Raw genomic sequence first — 15,997 nt, 5'->3', positions numbered from 1 at the left:
CTGCATGCTTATGTATATTATTACTGTGATGGGTACAAAGACTCGGCCCTCTGGCCAGGTCACCAACATACCCACAAAAGCAAGGTGTTTAGCCTGCCTCTGGGCTGCTTTGTCTCGGGGCTTACAACGTCTCTATCCTCTCCTGCTTTCCAAGGGGTGGTTGGTACAGGAGCCCAGGCCCTCCCTCTCCACCGGGCTCTGACCCAGGACCCAGGACCCAAAGCAAACACTTTGGAGTGCTTGGAGCCTGCCTACTTAATACTCACTTCCCCACAAGGCCTCAAAATCCTTCTCTTGAATAGCAAATATAGCAAAATAGCAACAATAACTGAATCTTTAATCCAGTTGGGCTCCACTGTCAGCCTTCTTCTTTGCAGGCTAGGCCCAGCTTTCAACTGGACCAGGTTCCTGGGTTTCACTCCCAATACCCGAGGCTGTAAAGCTCTTCCTCTACCCAGGGTTTCAGGTAGGCTACACCCTGACTAGCCTCTTTCTCCAGACAGGCTTCCAGCTCTAAGCTCAGCCCCCCAGGTTTCTCTCAGCCCAAGAGAGAAAGTTCCTAGCTATCTCTCACCTGGGTATTGTCCCTGGACCCTTCTCTAGGGCCATTCGCAGGCCCCTCCCTTGCAGTAAGGACTTCTACTGTGCCCTTACTCAGGTGCTCTCAAGATAGATCTCTCCTCCTATCCCATATCTCCCCCTTCTGAGGAGTCCGGCTCCCTTTTAAGCTCTTCCACCAGCTGGAGTAGGCGCTGCAGGTGCTGCAGGATGGTGGCATCTGGGCCCCGAACTGCTCCGTGACCCTCTTCTGTCCCAGTGTGGGGTTTATAGTCTCCATTACAATTGCCTTCTGGTGGAGTGTGAGTGATCTGCACTGATAACAGGATTTTTTCTTATCTAGGCCCTGATTTAGCAAAGCACTTAAGCACATTCAGCTTTATGCATATTTAAATCCCATTCAAGTCATGGTCAGCCCTATGGCAGGAGTCTGGTTGAGCAGCTAACATGTTTACAAAGGTGTTAAAACCTAACACAACATGCAATCACATTTTAAAATAGCACTTAATACATGTTACCTAATGTATTAAAAAAAGATTCCCGAGTTTGGAGAAGACCTTTGAGAATTAATAGGAAGTCTGACACTGCAAAGACCATGGCGTTACAGGATGTGTGGTAACTTGAAACTTCAGACTGAAAGTTAACCCTTAACAGCCTGCTATTGTTATAACACAAGGGCTCAGGATTACACAGATTATTGGACCAGTGGAAACATGATTGCAATAAATGTCACTGCATACTGTGATTTTAGAACTTGGGAATCACAGCATGCAGTTCCAGCAACAGAAATCCTAACAAAATATTTATGAATAGGCGGAGATGCTTGAACAATTTCTATAGTGGGGGTGCTGAGAGCCATTGATTCAAACTGTAAACCCTGTATATGATGGAAACCACTTCAAGCCAGGGGATGCAGCAGCACCCCCAGCACGCCTAGTTCCAGCACCTATAAGGATAGGGCTAAGGGACTGTAATACAGTAATGTCAAAATAATATTACCCAAAATGAAATCGCAAATAAGAAATGACAATCCTTTCAATTTGCTTATGAGTGTATATATGACAGATTCCCTTAGTTATGACAATACTAAAACAAATATGCAAGATCAGGTTTCTAGAGTTAGTCTGATTTTCTATTTGTGTAACTTTCATGAATGATCCCATGTGATTAAATACATGAGCAAAAGGTTAGTATAAAATATGCTGAATAATTTAGGAGCAATTTAGGGTTTAATGAGGAAATTACAGTGGGGGGTTTAGTCTGGCAGTACTTATTCAGGAACAGACATTTATTTACTTTAAAAACTGACTAACTTTTGACCTCAGCTCTTGGCAACCATTATCTCTGACCATTACTGCCCTCGTTAGTTCTACAAAAGTTACTATAAAAGAAAAAGGAAAATGGCTACTGCAGAAATAACAGGATCTAACCAATTAGTTTTTCAGAGCTACACCTCAGTTTGCTCTTTATAACCCCATCTCTTTAAATAACATAAATGCTGCTAAGGTCAGAAAAACAACTCCACAGGGTGTGGATCTTCACTTTGGTACCCACAGAAGATGACTAATAACTCCATTTAGGGTTTTTTTCTCCAACTTTCCTTGTGTTCGCTGCATCTCATTTCTCTCATTCTTTTACAATAATTAACCTTATATGCACTTTTAACATTTTAGTTTGGTTATTAAAATATTTGTTTTAAACTTGCCTGAGTACTTCTGGCATGGGCAGGAATGATTTAGAGCTATTTTTTTCAAATAGTATAGTAGCTTGGTGGATCCTAAACATTTGCGAGAAAGTCTGGGCTTTATTGCAGTAGAAAACATTGAAAAGTAATTATTTGCCAACCATTATTACAGTTATTGTGCCTATCCTGTAGGAAACTGCAGTAGTCCTAAATACTTCTGCATAGTAACTTCTGGGAAATACTGACTTCAGGATGGCATCAACTATGCATTTTTTAGCATTATGCCTTTGTCCTCATTTCAGATATCAAGTGGTATTAAGAATGTACTTTCAGCATAAAACAACTGGATTTCAAACGAAAGTGTACTGAATTGTATGACTTGTAAAGAAAGAAGCTACTGATTTGTATTTTACTTTTATGCAATGATTGATAACCTCACCGATTGTTCATGAAGTGATATCTCTTACTGCAAGAGGTGCAATTCCTTATCAGTCACATTCAATCTTAGTATAGTCATCACACAAGCTACATTCATCAATGAACTTGCAGTTCATCTAGTGCAAACTACAGATTTCTACAAACTATTGACTTCTCATAATGTGGCAATGTTATGCCCAGTAAAAGTATCAAGTTAAGATCTCTAGACATACTTTTAGATAGTGTGCAAAGCCCATGCTATTAAAGTACAAATGGGCTGAAGCAGTGTATGTAGATGCTCAACTGAAATAGAGAATGATACAAAAGATTTTAGTGTATATTTCTGTGGTGGTCCAGGCATAAAGGGTATCACTCTCGGGATAATTAGTTTTGGAGTTTGACAATGGGATAACGGGCATCTCTATTATAACTGGCAACTCCAGCCTAGGGCAGTAATGACCATAAATTGTCATCTGCCAACTATGGTGTGGGTTACTTGGTGATCTCAGATCTGTTTCTAGAGGATAGGTGTCCACATCATAAAACTTCCACCACAATTGGTATTAGAAAAAAGACAAGAGTAAGTTCTGATTATTAGAACTAGTCAGTTAGGAATAAGAACGGCCATGCTGGGTCAGACCAATGGTCCCTCTAGCCCAGTATCCTGTCTGACAGTGGTCGATGCCAGATGCTTCAGAGGGAATGAACAGAACAGGGCAATTTTGAATGATCCATCCCCTGTAGTCCAGTTGGAGGTTTAGGGACACCCAGAGCCTGGGGCAGTTGGAGGTTTAGGGACACCCAGAGCCTGGGGTTGCATTCCTGACTATCTTCAATAGCAGCCACTGAGGGATCTATCCTCCATGATCTAATTCTTTTTTGAATCCAGTTATACTGTTGGTGTTCATCAGATCCCCTGGCAATGAGTGCCACAAGTTGACTGAGTGTTAGGTGAAGAAGAACTTCCCTGCCTTTTATTTTAAACCTGCTGCCTATCAATTGCATTGGGTGACCCCTGGTTCTTGTGCTACATGAAGGGGCAAATAACACTTCTTTATTCACTTTCTCCACACCATTCACAATTTATAGACCGCTATCATATTCCCCTTTGTAACTCTGCACAAACAGCTTTGGTTTTAATGATATAACAGGTTATATAGTTTTTCCTTGAAGATATATATATCTATATATGAAAAATATTTCAGGGCTCTCCCTTTTACTGTATTCATTTGGATGACATGGAAGGACTGTCAATTAAGAATAAAGCTGGGTGAATACAGCAAAACAAATGTGAAATATTTGAATATTGAAACAAGTTCACTTTTTTGTATTCACTTTCCAGAATTTTCTAATGAGCTATGCTAACACACATACTGATTAAAAGTGAACATTACATTTGAATGCTCAAATTTTTAAATTAAAATAATTTTCATTGTGCAAATTCTGAATTTATTACATGAATATGCAATTTGAACGTACATTTCAGGCGGTTAGTTATGTAAGTATCCAAACAGGGAAGAGAAACAATATTATGTGCCTCATGTAATTAGATATAATACACATTTTGGATATTCATAATGAACTGTGTGTAAAAGAGCTGTAGAAATCACAAATTTATGAATAATTTTGGATAGTGAAGATGGGTTTGAATTTGTTGGTCTGTTTAGTAGATAATTAATGGGAAAAGAGTGCCAACATTTCATCAAATAAATTATTCATTAAGAATTATTTGCCCAGCTCCAGTTAAGAGAAAAACAAAAAACCTGTGAACTCTCTGATTTTTTGCATTCACTGGCCTAGATGACTAGTTCACTGCAGACGAACATTCACTTTTAAGTCTGAAAATGGGCAACAGGGGATGGATCACTTGTTGATTACCTGTTCTGTTCATTCCCTCTGGTATTGGCCTCTGTCAGAAGACAGGATACTGGGCTAGATGGACCTTTGATCTGACCCAGTATGGCCGTTCTTATGTTCTTAAAAGTTAATTTCTTATTTAGCAGGTTTTTAACTGACATTTTCTCCTTGTATAGCCCCCTCCCCACTCAAACATCCACAGATCTAGGGTATGTTCGTTGAAATAATGCTGATTCACTAAGCAAGTCTAAAAAACAGAGGTCAGTAAATACATCTCTGAAGAAACTGCTGTGGCCCATCAAACAGGCTGATTCTGATAAGTATAACTTTAAAACCTCAAAGTCATACCAATTCAAGGGCAGCATTTGTAATAACCAATGTATTCTAAAATCCCAGATTTGCTTTTCGTGTTGAATTTCCAACAATATTTTAGAACTCTTTTTATCCACCTCCTTTCACAATATAAATATAGAAAATATGTGCAGCTTTTGCCAGTGCACATTAATTGTCTTATTAGTTTCTTAAAAACCTAGCAGAGATCAGGGATATTCTTTTTAATCCTGTCTCACATCCAGATGTTTCATTGGAAGGAAAGTCCATACAATTATGGAGCCTCAATAAATAAAATCCACTTACTCTAGAGTTGCATATTATTCCTTGCTTATTCCCTTCTTCGTTCCCTTTTTCTCTTCTTCCAGATCTGAGCCAATCTATCATTACTACTATTTTTATAATTTCTGATAATGACTGGCTTGCACTACAATTTACTACAAACTCAGTGTAAATGTATAATACTGACTTTGATGGGATGGAACAAATCCTAATATTTGTCAGTTCCTTTTACTATCGAAGGGTCAAATTTTAAAACCCATTCTTATGCGTGCTGTCCCATTGAAATAAACTGATCCAGCAAAGGACTTAAGCACATGAAGTCTACTTGTGTGCTTCAAGTTAGACATGTGGGTTTAAGTGCTTTGCTAATTTGTGGGCCCATGTAAAGAAAGACTATTCATGGCAGAGCTGTACAAAATTTTTCAGCCAAAACATTTTTTCAGAAGAAAAATGCAGATTTGATGACAAGCATTTTTGCCAATTTGTGTCTGTTTCCCCTGAATTATTCTTGTTCAAAACAAAACAAAATTCTGAAAGTTGAAAGATTTAATTGTCATTTTCAAAATATGTTGATTTTTTCGTCCAAAATAACTTTATTTCAAAATGTCCTTCTTTTTTTTTTTTTTTTTTTTTTTTTTTTTTTACGATTTAAAATGTTTGAAATGTAAATGAAACATTTTGGGCCAAACAAAGCATTTTATTGAACCTGAAATTTTTTTTCTTCATTTTTTTTTCAGAATTGCTGGCGCACCAATAATCTATTATTCACACAGCTGTAGTGATAATGATTTTGTGAAAATTGGGCCCTAAACCAATGGACTTAGTGTTCCATTTATAGCATAACCTGTGTGTTTGAAGACTAAGGACTGAGTTTTTCCTTTAAATTAATTTCGTTCTGGAAGCTGTCTGGGAGCCATTGGCTGATTGCTGTTTTGTCTGTAGCCTTGGATAATTAAACTAATCAAAAATAAAAATTCAAGGACTTGTATAGAACTTTTGATATGGATACTTAAAGATTGATGGAACAATTTAACATACTCATAAACTAGGTACCTAATTAAAATTTCCTACATTTGAACAAGACCTCTATTGAGACAAATCTAGGATCTTTAAATGATCAGTATAAAATATGTACAAAATGCTTCCTATGTGCTAACTGAAGTATTAACAACAATAGTCTATTCTTATTGTTGACTGCACTTAGCTTCCAATTAATTTGGATGAGTTTGCTATGAAACAAAAGCTCCAATTATAGTTTGCTCTACAATTTAGGGGAAGAAAACAGTTCAGCTTTCTGCAGCCTCTTTTCACCTATGTTCTTTTATTGGACAGATAAAGCACAATTGAATTTTTCAACTTTAACTAGATTTAATTTTTCTTCTTCTTTGTAAATGGTTAGCAGTATCAGATCTATCCCCAAGACACTTAATAGGCATTGTCTGTTCCCTGAATATACTGTAGCAGAGATACAAAAAAAAAAAAAAAAGTTTAGTAATCATCATACTCCTCAAAATACAGAATTAAGAGGTAATACACATGTAACCATAGCTGTCTGCTCTTCACCAGAAGAGAATCAAAATGGAGTAAACATTCAAATTTTCTCAGGCATCCTCAGGGCTGAAATTATACAAGTTTATAGGGGGAGTCAGTTAGAAGACAGTGGGGTCCCTCGCTACTTATTGATCCAGAAATAAATGGGATGGTTAACCTGTTAGTAAAGCAGCATGAGAAAGAGTCAGTTTCATAGAATTTCTGCAAATCAATCTTCTGTTAAGACCCATTTCTTTTCTCACAACAGTTTTACAGAGACTAAGAGGTCTAGGTCTAGTAGTTTGAGGACATGACTGGGAATCAGAAATTTCTGAGTTCTAATTCTATCTGAAATACTTCGTTAGTCTATGGCCTTAAGCAAAAATCTTAACCACTGTGCTTCAGTTTCCCCATCTGTAAGATGGGTGTAATAAATACTATGGGACCTCAGATAATAGATCCCATTCATGCTTACTCCAAAGTCAGTGGGAGTTTGGATATTGACTTCAAAGGGAGATGGATTGGGAATCAGCAGTTGCAAAGCACTTCGGAATTAAAAAGTGAAAGTATCAGTTATTACTAGTTAACACAATGGTGCAGTGCGTAACATCTTCACTTTTACAAAATGTGTGTGTTAATTCAGCAAGAACTGGACTCAGGCAATTTGGGACAGATATGGGCCCTGCTCTGGCTCCTAAAATGTTGTTCTAGTGGTGTACTGTTTTGGGGCTTTGAAATAGGTGGGGAGAATTTCCCCAGCAGAGGAGCGGCATAACAGGCTCTATTCTGCAGCCCCTCATTGACCCTGGGACTTAATGTGTGACAGTGGGAAGTTTTGGGGGAAGAATGGCAGTGCAGCATTCCGGGTCACAGGGATTCTGGGCTCTGGTGCAGCTATATATGGTTAGAAAAGTCTCAAGAGATGATCTAATTTAAGCTGGGAGCTGTTTTGGTCTGGTCAGCAACCCTCTATTTCTGTACCTCTCAGAAGCACAGCACAGAATCTACTCTGTTAAGCTAGGGTTACCATATTTCAGCAAGCAAAAAAAGAGGACGGGAGGAACCCCGCCTGAGCCCCGCCCCCGTCCTGCCCTAGCCCCGCCCCTGCCCCACCCACTTCCCGCCCCCCTCAGAACCCCCAACCCTCCCCTCCACTCCTTGTCCCCTGACTCCCCTTCCTGGGACCCCTGCCCCTAACTGCCCCCCAGGACTCCACCCCCTACCTAAGCCTCCCTGCCTCTTGTCCCCTGACTGCCCCCTCCTGAGACCCTCCCCCCATCCTAACTGGCCCCCTAGGACCCTACCCCCTACCTGTACCCTGACTGCTCCAACCCTTATCCACACCCCCACCCCCAGACAGACCCCTGGGACTCCCACGCCCCATCCAACCACTCCCCACCCCCTGACAGCCCCCCCCAGAACTCCCGACCCATCTAAACACCTCTGCTCCCTGTCCCATTGACTGCTCCGATCCCTCTCCTCACTCCTGCCCCCTGACAGCCCCCCCCAGAACTCCCAACACCCCCCCCTCGCTCCTTGTCCCCTGACTGCCCCCTCCTGGGACCCCTGCTCCTAACTGCCCTCCAGAACCCCACCCCCTATTTATGTACAGGCGTGACTACCTGCCCTTTCCTGGTTACTATACGCGGCCAGTCCGCATCCACATCCAGTAGTTAAAAAAAATAAATAAACTAATAATTTAAATTGGAATTTCATCCATTAATAAGTATTTATTATATAGTTAAAACCATTCTATTGAAGGACAGATATTAAATAACACTAAATATGTTAATGTTCAAAACAATATTAAAAATTTGAAAATTTAGAGCATGGAAACCAAAATAGCTAAAATTTAGTTTTGGCAAGATACACGGAATGGAAACTCCGGGATCTTTACCTGTCACTGAATATAGCCATCATACCAATAGTGGAATATAAAACAAATCTACATATACTCTCCTTAAATTTTTTACTTCTGTCCATTCCCAATAATTGTAACAAATCATTATTCCCTTCACTCCACTTGCCACGCGCCCCAAGCACAAAACCAAAGAAGTGGATATTTTTACCTCCCGTTAAGTTTTTAATTTCTTCCTCTAACTCAAGATAATAAGCCACCTTCTCACTGTGGGCTTGTTCCAAACTTCCAGCATTATCCTCCCATCGCACTGTAACATCAACCACCACTGCTGTATCTCCTTTTATAAATATAATATCCGGCTTTCTTAACTCACCCTTACTATTTCTCAAATGGGGCTCTATTATTGCCTTCCACCCTAATTTACCAACCTTATCTACAACTGCAGACACTACTCTATTATGCCTTTTTATCCTAGCATTCTTAGTCTTATAACATTGTCCTGAGATATGGGGAACAGTCTCCCGCACTTTACCGCACCATCTACAAAGAGCATTCACACCTCCTCTTCCTCTTGCTAATGTCTCCCTAGTAGGATAAATATTTGCCCTAAGCTGCAATGCTGCGATATACGCTGACGATTTAACTTTACTAGAGTTTCTAAAAATCGAATTACTAATTAAATCATTTTTAAAATATTTTATCCCTATTCCCTGACATCTCAGTTCCGACCATCTTAAAAATTCCTCTTCCCTCCATTTCTTGGGATGAGATGTTACTGCACTAAATAACAATATTTTATCCACAAGATTTTCTCCTGCATATAGATAAGATAGGTCCATCCAATCATCTCTCGAGACAATATGTCTCCTCCATTTACGAATTAACATATTTGGGATTTGCACACTAAACTTAGTGAGAGCTAAACCACCATCCCTACCTCTAGAATAAAATATCCCATCTGTGGTACACTGAGGTAAATGTAAAATCTCTTTAACTATTTTTCTAACTAACACATCAAGATCATCTAAAAGATTAAAAGGGGGTTCTATTAAAAGAAGATTATAAAATAGCTTCGGTAAGATGTATGTCTGTAAAATTAATATTTTTTGGGCCGGTTTTAATGGGGCCTTAATTAAATTCTCACTCCAATCTTTCAATTTTTCTTTAAGTACCTGTCCCCCTACACCTATCCAGGGATCTATTCTAGCTCCTAAATATTTTTCAAAATCCCCTGGTTGAACATATTCAATCTCCTCTGACCCTATCTGCCAATTATCCTTAGGATTAACTACATAGGTTTTATGTTTAGTTAAAATATGAAAGCCTTTCGTTTTCTTCACATTAACAGAGAGATTAGTATTTTTACAAAACTCCTCTAAGATACCCAAATTTTTGATCATTCCTTTATATGAGCTACTTAAAATTGCCACATCATCGGCAAAAGCCAATGACGTGACACTATTACCCTTAACATAAAAACCACTTCCTTCTACTTCTAATCTAGTTAAAAGGGGATCCATAGCAATATTAAACAAAATTGGGGACAACGGGTCACCCTGCTTGACCCCCCTCCTAATTAAAATAGACTCAGTAGCTTCATCACCCACCCATACCCTAGTTGTGCAATTATCATAAAGGTCCCTAATAATATCTATAAAATGTTCATCTATACCAAATCTTCTCAACCCGGCTATTATATGTCCGTGTCCCACAGAATCAAATGCTTTAGCCAGATCTACAAACACTATTGCAATTTCATTCCCATTTCGTTTAGCCCCTTTAATCAAATTATCTAATATAGCAATATTTTCCTCACACCCACGGGTGGATATAAACCCTTTTTGTCTACTACATATCTTGGTATAGATTCTAATCCAAACTGACCCAATTGTCAATGGTCTCCAAGATGTTAACTTCTTCATTTCCTCCTCATCTTGTGTCTTTGGTATTAAAATCGTTCTATTTTTCTTAAATTCATCTGGTACCTGTCTATTTAGAAACCATATATTAAAATTTTTTGTAAGTATTAAGGAGTCTAAATTAAAAATATCCCACAAATTGCTCACTTTTACTTTATCTGGGCCAGGAGCACTATCTTTTCTTATTTCTCTTAAAGCTATTCTAATCTCATCCACAGAGATCGGACTCATTAATATATCATTATCCGCATTCTCTGTGGATGATGGCCACCCTATCATATTACCATGTCCAATTATTCCCAAAATATTTACATAGTATTCCTCAATTTCTTTCATAGGGATAGCACACTTAGCCTTATCTGGCTCTCCCATTATAATGCGAGTCAATCTTCTTCTATCCTTATCAAATAATTGTTGATAGAATTTATACTTAGCTTTCTTTGTAGCATATCTCCTACTTGCATTAAATTGCTTCCTTCTCCCCTCCTTTCTCATCTTCCCTTTTCCTTTATTCCTCAACTCTATTTGACTTTCATTTCTAGGGTCCTTTCCCTCTACTAATGAATAACATAATTTTTCCAACATTGCCCATCCGAGAGCTTTTGTTAAATCCTCCTTTAATAATCCTTCAATTTCCCCTAAACTATTTATTATTTCTCTTCCCTCCCTACTTTGTTTTCCCCGTTTACATATTTTCTCCACTAAATCCACTTCTGGATGTCCTTTTAGTGGGAAAATCCTCTCTCTTGGGGGCAGACTTTCTAATATATTTACTCTAATGTCCTCTACCTCAGTCACTTCCTCCCTATCTCCTGTTACCACTAACTTCTTCTTTGCTAATTCTCGTCTTTTATCTGATATTTGTTTATTCGTTTTGGTCCTCATCTCGCTCTCAATACATTTATTTCTATTCCTTTCCCCAATATATTTCCTTTCCAACTGTATAAGCTGCGCAACCTCATCTTTGGTCCATATACGAGATCTAATCGATCCCTCTTTGATCTTACTTTTAGCAGCCATATCTTCTTTTCTTTGCTCATTCCTCACAGCAGGGTGTCTATGTCCACAGTGTTGGCTCAATCCAGATCTAGTATGAAAACCAAGCCCACAGACCGAGCACGTATGGCTCTTCATTGGGGTATCCGCCTTCTTGGGTATGCACTTGGGGTAGTGGCAAGCTATATTACGATATTGAGAAGATTTTCCACATTTACTACATACAACTCGTATGGCTTTACTTTTATGAACCACATTAATGTGTTTGGCCCATTTACCAAATGTTGGTAATATCTGGGGACATATTGGACAATTAAAACTATCAACGGGATACTCTAAATAAAAAACCCCATCCTTCCACGAACTACTTTCTAATATATTTATATTACTACCGGTACTGTTAAGATCCTTATTACGATCCCTATTAAAATCAGTACTTGGTCTAAAACTATTTAATAAACTAGACCCATTAATTAAATGAGCATTAAGATATCCCGATTCCCTAACATATGGATCATCAAATGTACTTAAATAGTTAAAATCTGGATTAAAACTGTACATAGTTAAATCATTAAAAGTGTCCCTTGTAAAAACCATCGGTAAGATAGATAAAATCTCCTCACCATGATCATCACAAACATTCTCCTCTACCTCCTCTCCATGCTCCACTGGGAGGACTTGATTCTCACTCTCATTCTCATGAGACTTCATTATAGTCCACACCATTTTATCCATTGGTCCAGCGACCCTGATCACACCCCTAATATATTTAACACTGTCGGCCGGGGCATCAAAGCCAACAGCGGGGGCGTTATTAACCCGGTCCAGCGCCAATCCGGTATAAAAATATAAATTACTTTTTTCCATAGCTAAAAGATTTACCCTTCTCAGGGGGAAACTAACCCTTTCCAGGGGGAAACTAACCCGTACCTGGGGGAAACTTACCCTTTCCAGGGGGAAACTAACCCGTGCCTGGGGGAGGCTACCCTTACCAGGGGGAATCTAACCCTTACCAGGGAGAGTCAACCCGTACCTGGAGTCCTAAGCCTCCCCGTTCCTTATCCCCTAACTGCCCCTTCCTAAGACCCCCCTCCCTAACTGCCCCCCAGGACCCTACCCCCTACCTGTACCCTGACTGCCCAAAACCTTATCCACACCCTCCCCCAGAAAGCCCCCCCCCCAAACTCCTGACCCCCCTCCGTCTCTTGACTGCCCCCTCCAAAACCTCCCTGCCCCTTCTCCGACCCCCTGGCTCCCTTGTTGTTGGCCTTCGCCTAACATCTCTGTGAGCTTGCTCAGGAAGGACCTGAGCCACTCGTCCCGGCAGGCTGGCTGGCAGTGGAGGAGGAGCAGGGGAGGAGCTCCAGACTGCCGGAGGCGATCTGCGAATGCAGGGAGAGAGGGAGTGATCTCTGCTGCAGGGGAGAGGAGGGGGAAGTGGAGGAGGGGCTCTCTCTGGCTGTCGGAGCCCCATGTAAGTGGCACCATCCGGCCGGCTGCTCTGTTAGCCGCGTGCGCTCTGCATGGCGGGGGGGAAGTCTGGACATTTACAAATTCCCCCCGGATGCTATTTTTAGCTCAAAAATCCGGACATGTCCGGGGGAATCCGGACGAATGGTAACCCTAGTTAAGCTGCTTAAAAGTTCACCCACAGCATGGGTCAGAACCAAACCTCTGTAGGAGGACTGAACATGTTTGGCAACACTTACAATTAAAATGTATTTTTCACCACTTTCTGACTAGCTGAAATGCTGCATGTGAAACTATCCTCACGGGTCAGATCTTCAGCTGGTGTATATCAGTGTAGCAGTATTGAAGTCAATGGAGCTATGATTATTTAAATCACTGAGGGTCTGGCCCAAAGTATTCCCAACCCATCTGTCAGCTACACTAAACTGGAAAGAGTTGTTTTAGCCTTAGGTGTGATCTAAAGCTCACTGAAGACAGCTGAGGTCTTTCATTGATTTCAATGGGTGTTAAATCAGACTTCTGTTGAGGTTCACACATCATTAGTTAAACCCTGGGCTTATGAAATAAGTAGGAAGGAATTTGGGAGTCTCATGCCTTAAAAAAAATGATAGGATTCTACAGTATTGCTATTGTAAGATTTTTATGCCTTTGCTGCTGTGCAATGTTGTATTAATTTGCATTTATTTTGTAAAAGGAATCATAGGTTTATTTATTTAAACCCATTTAAAAAAAAGTAATTTAAGAAGATGCATCAAGATCATTCCTTTATCAGTGACTAGAGTGGTTAGAGAGACTGAAAAAGGAGGAAATATTAAGAGCTAATTAAGTACAGTATAGCTTGCAATGATGGCAGAGGGAAACTGAGAAAAGGTCTAAGAATGATTTTTCTGTCTGTCTTCTTCATGGGGCTTTCATGAAGGAGCGAGACATACAAGACAAAACCAGAACTGTTTACAGTGCACATAGTAAACTAAGGAGGGGGGGGTAAAAAAAACGTTTTTAGATTTCTCTCTCTAGCAGATGCTGTACTGAAGCTATGGTAGAAGTGGACTGGCTGGGAAGTTGCTCTGCTTCTGCAACTCCTGCCGATCTGGAATTTTCCATTACTACATGTAGAAAGGGAATACAAAAGGAACAGACAGGCATTTTTGCATGAGGAAGGAGGAACTGGTATTTCAGTGTTATCTTTTTCAATCCTCATAGGAACAGAGATGGGGAGACTGAATGGAGCAGGGGAAAGGAAGCCTGAAGTTAGAAATGAAAGTGGTTAATGGACAAATACATTCTGCTGTGGACAAGTGATGGAGGCAGAGGGGAGGAAATATTGCCTTCACAATATGTGGGGGATATTCTGAGCTTTGAGATATTTGGTGTTTTAGAAGGACCAGCATCTAGAAAAGAGACCTTTCATTCTTCCTGAGCTCATTTGCCACTTGGTTTGAAGGAAAGACATTTTGTTTGAATGGTCACAGACAACTTTGTACCTACCTTAATCTAATGACAGAGAAATATGATAAAATAAAGCAGAAGTGGCCCTGAACCAAACTGCTATATCTGAAGAGAGCTAAGCTTTGACAAAATTCATATCCAACTCCAAACTATGTGGCTCATGCCCAATGTAAAGCATTTGAAGAAACAGAGGGAAGAGATTGTTGAGTTATTAGGTTGCCACAATCATCATATACACTGATCAAAACGGAGATATTTTTAATTCTGCTTTTGCCATGTGACGTACTTGGATATAAATAAACCTGTCAAAAGGAGAAAAGGTCTACATATAACTCCATCTGAAGCTGAGGAGTGTTTAACCACTCCACTCTAGAGGGGAATCCTGGCCTCACTGAAAGTCAATTGGGTCAAGATTTCATTCTAACATTCTGGAGCTAGCTGTCATTCAGTGTTCTGTGCTCTAGTGGATGATACCATCCCAATCTGCACAGTAGCCAGTAAGGAAAAAGGCTGCCAGACAACAAAAGACCAGAAACAGCTGTGTGATTTATAATGATTTGTACCTAATTCAGAACAGGAACTTCAACCTGTTTCTCCCACATCCCATGGGAGTGCCCTGACCACTGGACTATTGGTTATTCTGGGGTATGTTGATCTCTCCAAATTTTAAAAAGTTTGTTTCCTTCCACATCAGAACAAAGACAAACTGCAAAATCTCTGCATTTTTTCCATGAAAAAGAAGTTTTGTTTTCTGGCCAGCTCTAGTCCTTGAGCTTATTAGAATAAGCAGCTTTGGAAAAGGCTACACGAGAGTTGTTAATGTTTAGATTATTATGGTCTCTGAATGACATAAAACAGACAGCCTTAATCTAAAATAGATGCAAACCGCATAGGTACTTGTCTGTTTCAGCTGTCCCCCTGCTGGATTCCTTTTTTGAGTGGCCGTGCCCCCCCGGCCATGGAACTGACCAAAGTCACAGCCTGGCCCTGCTCATGGAAATGGCTTGTGCAGACTGACTGGAGCCATTGCTCTGCTCAGGGAGGTGGGGGCTTTTTCGCTCCTTTGTCTAGCTTCTTTGTTCGGACCCGGCTCGGTGTAGGGTGCTCTGCCCAGGTATGCGAGACCTAAAGTGGCCACATAGCTGAGCATATGAGTCATACCTGTGACTCAGAACTTGCCCAGACATGTCCTGTGCCTACCTGCAGTTTTCTTTGCCTTCTCTCCTCCCCTGGATTAAGGGGAACCAATCAAAGTTACTGGCGGGAAACTGCCTGAATTTGCCCTTAAAACCAGACATTTTCTGATCAGACCCCCGGAGAAGGTCCTTGCTTTGCCACCTGGTCTGATCAGCTAGGGGTCTTTGGGGAGCCCTCTCCCCGCTCTCGTTTGTTTTTGAGCGTACCCCCGTTTTTAAACTCCCCTCCCACGAACAACGAATTTGATTATTGTAAGCGAATCGAGTCCTCTCTGTGTCCTCTGATGCTGAAACAGCTGTTCCTGCTGCTGCTTTGGGGATTGGTAAGGAAAAACCTCTTGCACACTCCCCTTGTTCTAGCTGCTGGCAGGGTCAGCAGGCAGACCCAAGCTAACTCCTTGGTCTATATCTATAATCTGCTTCTAGCTCAAGCCTGCTTGCAGCCACC

The 15,997-nt window shown here is 40.5% G+C and overlaps 1 protein-coding gene across 3 annotated transcripts in view; it reads right to left on the bottom strand.

Annotated features, from left to right (window-relative positions):
* The window catches only part of CNTNAP2 (contactin associated protein 2), a 1,641,691-nt gene that overhangs the window by 1,018,371 nt on the left and 607,323 nt on the right, over positions 1 to 15,997 (bottom strand). The window lies entirely within an intron of this gene.

The sequence above is a fragment of the Chrysemys picta genome, chromosome 2, assembly GCF_011386835.1.
Source record: "Chrysemys picta bellii isolate R12L10 chromosome 2, ASM1138683v2, whole genome shotgun sequence".
NCBI lineage: Eukaryota > Metazoa > Chordata > Testudines > Emydidae > Chrysemys > Chrysemys picta.
The sequence above is the reverse complement of the archived record's forward strand: the minus strand, read 5'-3'. Positions and strand labels throughout refer to the sequence as shown.